The sequence below is a fragment of the Octopus bimaculoides genome, chromosome 5 (genome assembly GCF_001194135.2).
Source record: "Octopus bimaculoides isolate UCB-OBI-ISO-001 chromosome 5, ASM119413v2, whole genome shotgun sequence".
Taxonomy (NCBI): Eukaryota; Metazoa; Mollusca; class Cephalopoda; order Octopoda; family Octopodidae; genus Octopus; species Octopus bimaculoides.
Window position 1 is genome coordinate 54,822,510 of NC_068985.1, and position 8,875 is coordinate 54,831,384.

The window sequence follows — 8,875 nt, forward strand, 5'->3', positions numbered from 1 at the left end:
TATATATATATATATATATATATATATATATATATATATATATGAGAGAGCAAGAGTGAGAGAGAGACAGAGAGAAGTGTTGTTTTTAAAAAGTCTGAGGAAGTGCTAAGGCACAGGTGCTGCTGGATCATATTTATTTCTCTTATAATGTACAAAATAAATTGTGTAATGATATGAGACTGAAAACTCAGCAACTTGTAGCTGTTTACACTGCACAGAAACAAATGTAATTTGTAATTAAAACCCGTTTATTACATCTGATATAAATTTTTATATAAATTCTACAAATTAACAGTGTTCCACGTTTATATCCAGCTCAGGAAATAACCCTGCTATATCATGGCATATGGTAGGTGATAACCTTATAGAAGCTTTTAAATGCATTTTATGAAGTTATTACTCATATAATGCATATATATATGTGTGTGTGTGTGTGTATGTATGTATATATATATATATATACATATATATATATATATATATATACATACACACACACACACATATATATATATATATATATATGCACACATACACACACACACACACATATATATATATATATATATATATATATATATATATATATATATGTAAGCAGTAAAATCTTTATCTCTTTTCTCTTGTTAATACAAACTGTTTGTCTATGACATATTTCCTCTAATGTCAGACTTTCAGATTTTGAGACTTAATCCTTCTCTCATATACGTTCACTTTACGATGCTCCCATTCCCATATACAGCTGAGAAAATCTATTTAAAAGTGTGTTTTGATTTTAGTGGAATGTTCCTTCTCTGTCATGTAATGGCTTGATAATTTAATCTAATACATGCACTTTACTACTTTACAGAGATGTAGTTCTTTACTAGCTCCACTATTGCTGCTATTTGAGGGTGTGGTCATATTTATATCCCAGCTATCAAAGTGTGGTGAAATTTGCATTCCAACTTTCCTGGTATGGTGACATTTATGCCCGGCATTCAGTGTGTGGTCTTGTTTAGCTTTTGGAGTGTTGCAGTGTTTGTTTTTATACCCCAGTTTTCAGGGTATTGCAGTGTTTATATTTATACCCCAGTTTTCAGAGTATTGTGGGCTTGTGTTTATACACCAACTTTCAGGGCATTGCAGTGTTTGTGTTTATACCCCAGTTTTGAGGGTATTGCAGTTTTTGTGTTTATACCCCAGTTTTCAGGGTACTGCAGTGTTTATGTCTATACTTCATTTTTCAGAATATTGGTGATTTGTCTTAATACCCTAACTTTTCTGGCATTGCAGTGTTTGTGTTTTTATACCCCAGTTTTCAGGGTATTGCAGTGTTTATATTTATACCCCAGTTTTCAGGGTATTGTGGGCTTGTGTTTATACCCCAGCTTTCAGGGCATTGCAGTGTTTGTGTTTATACCCCAGTTTTCAAGAGGGTATTGCAGTGTTTGTTTAAACCTCAGTTTTCAAGAGGGTATTGGGAGTTTGTGTTTATACCCTAGCTTTTCTAGTGTTGCAGTGTTTACATTTATATCTCAACTTTCCTGGTATTGCAGTGTTTGTTCTTATACCCTAGTTTTCAGAGTATTGTAGTGCTGGCATTTATACCCCAATTTTCAGGGTATTGCAATGTTTGTGTTCATGTTCCACCTTTCAGGATATTGCTGTCTTTGTGTTTATACTCCAACTTTCCTGGTATTGCAATGTTTGCATTTATACTCTAGTTTCCAGAATGACACATTGTTTATATTGATACACTAGTATTCAGTGTATTGGTGTGTGTATACTTTAGACAGACTGATAAACAGATTTGTACATGAAAACTAAACATTAAAACTATAGTTAAGATTTCTCTGTAATTCAGTTTATACTTGATGACTTCTCTGTTAATCAAGAAATATCAGTAGAAATACAGCAGGAGAAAAAAAAGCAAAAACTGTTGACTATTTTCTTTATTCTGTTATTATTATGGTGCTAGCTGGCAGAATTGTTACTGTTCTGGAAAAAAATGCGTAGCAGCATTTCTTCCAGCTCTACATTCTGAATTCAGGTGTTACTGAGGTTGACTTTGCCTTCTATCCTCTCAGAGCTGATGAAATAAGTGTCCATTGAGTACTGGGGTTAATGTTATTGACTAATACCTTCTCCCCAAATTTCAGGCCTTGTGCCTATAGTAGAAAGGATTATTATTACTAAGGATGCAAGTTGGCAGAATTGTTACCACACTGGACAAAATGCTTGGTCATATTTCTTCCAGCTCTTTACATTCTGAATTCAAATGCTACTGAAGTTAGCTTTGTCTTTCATCTGTCCAGGGTTGATAAAGTAACATACTATGTTCAATGTAATCAATTCCCCACCACTTCAGAATTTCTGACCTAGTGCCAAAATTTGAAACCAATATTATAATTAAGACAGTGAGCTGGTAGAATCATTAGCATGCTGGGCAAATCACTTAGTGACATTTCGTCTGACTTCACATTCTGAGTTCAAGTTCCACCGAGGTTGACTTTGCCTTTCATCCTTTTGGGGTCAATAAAATAAGTGTCAGTTGAAGACTGGGGGCAATGTAATTGACCTATGCTCTCCTCCAAACTTGCTGGCCTTGTGCCAAAATTTGAATATTATTATAATTATTTGAATCTTGAAAATTGCCTTTCGTCCTTTTGTGGTTGATAAATTCAATACAATAAAGTATGAGTCCAATATTGAGGATGATGTAATCCACTAATCTGCTCCCACCAAATTTCAGGCCTTATGCATATTTGTGAAAGAATTATTGTTATTTTTATTAAAAGGTGGCGAGCTGGCAGAGTCATTAGCACATCGGGCAAAATGTTTAGCAGAATTTCATCTGACTTTATGTTCTGAATTCTAATTCCACTGAGATCACCTTTGCCTTTCATCCTTTCGGGGTGAATAAAATAGGTACTAGTTGAGCACTGAGGTCAATGTAATTGATTTACCCGTCTCACCTGAAATTGCTGGCTTTGTGCCAAAATTTGAAACCATTTATTATTAAAATTAGTGAGGTGATAGAATTGTTAGTGTCAGATTAGATGCTTAGTGATATTTCTTGAGGCTCCATATGTTCTAAGTTCAAATTCTACTGAGGTCAATTTTGTCTTTCATCCTTTCAAGTTCGATATTCTCAAGAATATTGGGATTCCTATAGAATACCAGATGGTACTTTTCTGTAGGTTGACAATGTGACTCTCAATTCCAAGATAGTTCAGTGTTTTAGGTAGTATTTTGGATGTGTCAAGTGCACCTATTACCACAAGAATAATTATTGTTTTAGTCTTCCACAGTCTCTTTAGTTCTCTGGTTAAATCCTGCTATTTCTCAATTTTTTCAATTCCTTTGGTACCAACTCTGTGATGAGAAGGGATCTGTTATGATAATTGTCTATGATCTTACACTGTTTATTTTTTCCACTATAATTGTATCTCGTCCTCTTGCTTCAATAGTATGATCAGTCTTTATGATGAAGTCTCATAAGATCCTGTAATTCTCATTCTCTGTCATAGCCTCTGGTTTGTGATCATACTACTTTCCTGTTATTTTGAAGCCAGACACTTGGCTATCATTCCAATGCACTCTTTTATCTATGCAGCCATGTCTGCACTTATACTCTTTTTGTGCTAGCTTACTGCACTCACTCAAAGATGATTGATACTTACATCTTTCCTACACAGTTTTGTCAATCTTGGCCTTAATCAGATTTGTCCTAGTGGCTTGTTCCTGAGTGTATATAATTAGTGCTTTGGTCTCTTGTTTCAGATTTCTATCTGTTAGCCATAGCTTTAATTCCAAAATTCTCGATTTATTGCATGAATTGGCTGCATAATTCTTTCTTTCCATCTGCTTGCTATGTTATTCTTCCTTCTGTTCTTAAATTCTCCTACTGTTTCAGTAACTATTTTAGTATCTGTAGCTGCCATTCTTTCTTTACTCCACACAACATAATTTTTCAACCCCAGTATTGCGGTACTAACAGTGTCTTCTGCATTTAGTAATCCTCTGCCTCCTTCTTTCTTTCTTGGTAGGTAGAGTCTGTCAGTATTATTGCCAAAATTTGTTAGCCTCAAAATTGAATTGCTGATATTTTAGCTGTCCCTTTCTTTTATCATTCCTTAGTTGGAGGGGCAGTGAGTTAACAAAATGTTAGTGTGTCAGGCAAAATATGATGCAGTATTTGTTAAGGTCAACTTTGGTTTTCATCCTTTTGGGGTTGATAAACTAAAGTATCAGTCACACTGGAGTTGATGGTATCAACTCACCTCCTCCCTTCAAAATTGCTGTCCTAGTGCCAAGGTCAGAAGCAATTACAAAAGGCAGGGAGCTAGCAGAATTATTAGTGTTGGACAATATTCCAAGGGGTATTTCTTTCAAACCTTTACAGTCTGAGTTCAATTTCTGCCAGGGTCAACTTCATTTTTCCAGGGTTGATAAAATGAAATATTAGTCAAATATTAAGTTGATGGTATCTCCTCCCCTTAAAATTGCTGACCAAGTAAGTTGAGTGTCTTGGTCAGGTTAATAAATAGTTTGACTATCTCTCCCTTTCTGTTTCCCTCCTCCAGATAGTGACCACCTTACCTAACAAATGCAATATTGTCTGTGAAAGAAAAGTAGATTGCTTTGTGTTTATGAGAAATAAATATGCTATCATCATTATATGTTAGGTACCTGAACACTGTACACAATAAATTTACTTTATTATTTTGTATTTTGATATAATTGCTATGTGGTCACATGACTTGATGGAAATAACAGCCAAATTCTCTCAACTCACACCCTATCATCTTAAAAGAGAAGGACACATTGTATAATGTATTCATGAAAAATTAGATGGGATAAGCTTGGTTGGAATGACTAGATTTGTGGTAAAAAGATTTTTTTCTTTGATTTTGGGATGTTGAGTCTCACAGAGGCGATGACAAGTGATCGAGGCCTTTGGCAATTTATTGTATTCAAGAAGACATGTCAAGCCAAGTGAGATCATAGTCATGGTTAGTGCTGGTGACATGTACAAGTGGTGACTACTCTTCGAGTAGTTGGCATTAGGAATGGCATCCAGCTGTAGAAGCCAAGCCAAATCAGACTGGATCCTGATATAGCCCTTTAATTTACCATTCCCAATTAAACTGTCTAAACCATGCCAGCATGGAAAATGGATGCTAAATGATGATGGTGATGATGATAATGACGAAGTATTTTAAAATAAATTAAATATTTTTGTTTAATGCTTTACTGTTTGTGTGCAAGAAAAATGTCTTTGTACATGACACCACACAACCACATATCCATGCAGCCACATACCCACACAGCCATGTATTTATGTCCTACTGTTTAATCATGCAGCTTCATCTGAATCACAAAACTAAGGCAGGCATAAAAGATATTTCTGACAAAGACACTATTTATAGAATCACATGTCATTATAAGAAATGAAGATCTTGTCTAAAGATCTTTTATTGTTGCTGTCAGTGGTTTAGAACAGCTGTTCTCAAACTGTGCACCACAAGGGATGTCTAGATGAATCTTGGATTAAAAAAGATATATTTTAAGGCTTAAGAAAAGCTATATTCTTTTCTAATCTAGGCACAAGGCACAAAACTTTTGGGGAGGGGGGCTAGTCGATTAGATCAACCCCAGTATGCAACTGGTATTTAATTTATCAACTCCGAAAGGATGAAAGGCAAAGTTGACCTCAGCAGAATTTGAACTCAAAACGTAAAGACAGACAAAATACCACTAAGCATTTCGTCCGGCGAAACCCTTTTGTTACTATATTTCTATTGAAATACACTGTCTTTATTTCAATTAATTAAAAAAAAAAAAGAATTTATTAAAATAACTTTGTCATTATTAACCCTTTAGTGTTCAGATTACCCTATCAAATATATATATATATATAATGCTTATTTATTCACATTATTTTGAATTAATCATGCATTATCTTGTAGCTTTGAGATTTTGATGATGTGATTGTTTATTTTTAGAGATGACATTGTAGGTAGGTGTGCAGATAGAAAATTTGGGATGGATATGGCTGGTTTAAATGCTAGTGTTTGGAACATAAATTAACATGGAATTATATTGGAAGGTTTTTTGATTACTTTAAAAGAGGAGGTTATTGAGGTACTCCAGGTGGCTTGGTATCACAAGGGTTGAAACATAATTTTGTTTAACTTTCCATATGAAGTCGTAGTGTAGCAGTAATTATTTGATCTCCAATGTTCCACATTCCACCAAATCAAAAACATTTGGACGACAGCTTATCTATTTTATAAGCAGACATATCTGTGTGATTAAGAAGATCGCTTTGCAGCCATGTTGTTTTGTGTTCAGTCCCATGGCATGGCACCTTATGCAAATCACTGCTTCTGTAGCCTAGGCTAACTAATGCCTTATGAGTGAATTTGATTGACAAAAACTGTATGGAAGCCTGGTGTGTGTGTGTGTGTGTGTATGTATGTATGTATGTGTGTATTGTGTTTGTCACTCACTGTGTGACAATGTGTTGGTTTGTTTTATGTCCCTGTAAATTATCAGTTTAGCAAAAAGCAAACTTATAGAATTAGTACTAAACTTAAAATCAGCGTTGGGATCAATTTCACCAACAAAACTCATTAAGGAGGTGCTCCAACAAGACTAAACAAGTAAATGAATAAAATTATTATTCTGACTGTATGGTGTTTAAGATTAAACTGTTTTGTAATAAAACATTACTATTGACTGTTGTTACCAACACCTGATATGTCAACAGCCTACAGACTTTGACCTGGTTTAAGGAAAGCTTAAACCTTTGTTGCTAAGAGTGTATTATTAGATTTGAAAGCAAATTATGACAAGATTATATCATGACAATGCAAGAAACAGAATCAATTTCAAGGAATCAAAAATCTGTCAATGATTTTTTTCTATGAATTGATACATACAACATTTTATTTCTTCTTGTTTTCATGGCATGGTTGATTCCTCCCAGATAAAAACTTCCTCAGCTATGTCCAGCCCCCTAACAACATCTTGAGAAGACGACCTTTCTCCAATTGATATGGGAATCCCCACCAACTGAGGACCTCCTCCTTGGATCAGAAGCACCGTGGATTCAGTGGAAGACGTTCAACTGCTTGAGAAATTGCTTTGATCACATGTAGCTACAAGATGGGCAGAACTACCTGTGATTGTGGAGAAGCAGACCAGACTATGGAGAAACCCTTGTCTGCTCTCTATTATCCAACCCCTGCTGCACAAATAAATCTTGCAAACTTCAATTAAAAACAGAAAGAATGTATAAAGAAATGGAAAATTGTTATATGAGGGCCAGTTGAAAAGTCCATAGGCTGACCAAGATATCTTCATGGAATGTGACCAAATGAAATTTATTATTCAATATAGCACCCCCTTGTGGTCCATACACTTTTTCCATTGGTGTTGCAGTGCTTGGGTCTTTTATCAAAAACTTCATCAACACTGTGATACTGGTTCCCAGCCAAGTGTTTTTTTTTTTATGTTGGGCCAAATCACAAGAATAGAGATGGTGGTCAACCAGTTCAAAGCCACAGTGACATGCAGCAGTCAGGACTGGTGTGCTGGAGCATAGTCCTGATGAAACAAGACCTCTTTCACCAGTTTTGTTGGATGTTTGGTCTTGATAGCCTTTCATAACTGCCTCAGCAAGTTAGCATAGTACTCTCCATTGATGGTATTGCCTTTTGAAGATAGTCTGTAAACACAATGCTTTTTGCATCCCAAAAAACTGAGGCCATCCCCTTCTATGCTGGTGAATGACTTTGGATTCTTTGGAGCAAGAGAGGAGGGGTTTTTCCACTGAATGGATTGTTTCTTTGTATCTGTCTCAAAGTGATGAACCCAACACTCATCCTGCGTTAGGAAATGTTCAAGGATACTAGCTGGTTCTACCTCAAATAATATCAGATTTTGCCATGATGTGATCAGCCTGGTGCACTTTTGATCAGGTGTTAGATGTGGCAACCACTGAGCAGAAACCTTTGTCATGCCAAGTCCATTTTGTAGAATATTCTCAACTCTCTCATGGGATATGCTATTTACATTGGCTATTTTATTTATTGTTAGTCGCCTGTTATCCATCACCATGTGGTGAACACAAGCAATGTTTTTCTTGGTGGTGGCAGTTGCAGGATGTCCGGCCATTGAGTGATCTTCAAGATTCTCTCTTCCCCTCTTAAATTCAACTGCCCACTTTTGCACTGTTGATAAAGCTGGAGTGTCATCCCCTAATGTAACAACCATGTCAGCATGAATATCCTGGTGGTTGGGGGTTAAACCCTTTTTCAGCAGGTACTACTTGATAACACCACAATGCCAAATTTTGTTGATTTTCAAGACAAGTCACTACTATTTATTTCTGAAGCCTGTTTTGAACAGTCAGATGTCAATTTACCTGGAAAGAAACAATGCAATTATTAATAAGAAGTGTTGAAATTAATGAATGCAAGATTTTACAGCTCTAGCATCACTCTTTCATAATCAGCCAATGAACTTTTTGTCCCACCTTTGTACAACTATCATACTTTGAAGAATTGAAAGATGTCACAGTAAAAACAAACCTAGGATATGTGAGTGAAATGTCACTCATCATTTGGTTTTTATTTTAATCTTCCTCTCATTGTCCTATCATCTGCCTGGTGGTGTGTCATGGTGCAACTAAATGTGGGTGGTGGTAGTGGGTGCAGGGCTTTCTTAGAACAATTACCATGGTGATATTTCATAAGAGGAGACAGTAAAATTAGTTTCATATTATGATCCATGAATGTATTATTGAGTTAGCTCAAAGTTAATGATGTGTTTATTGTCTTTGGTGGGTGTGTAATGTTGAGAACACCCAGATGAAAGTATCTGA

The 8,875-nt window shown here is 35.6% G+C and overlaps 1 protein-coding gene across 2 annotated transcripts in view; it reads left to right on the plus strand.

Annotated features, from left to right (window-relative positions):
* The window catches only part of LOC106878881 (hormone-sensitive lipase), a 75,443-nt gene that overhangs the window by 42,970 nt on the left and 23,598 nt on the right, over positions 1-8,875 (plus strand). The gene's annotated exons all lie outside the window — the stretch shown is intronic.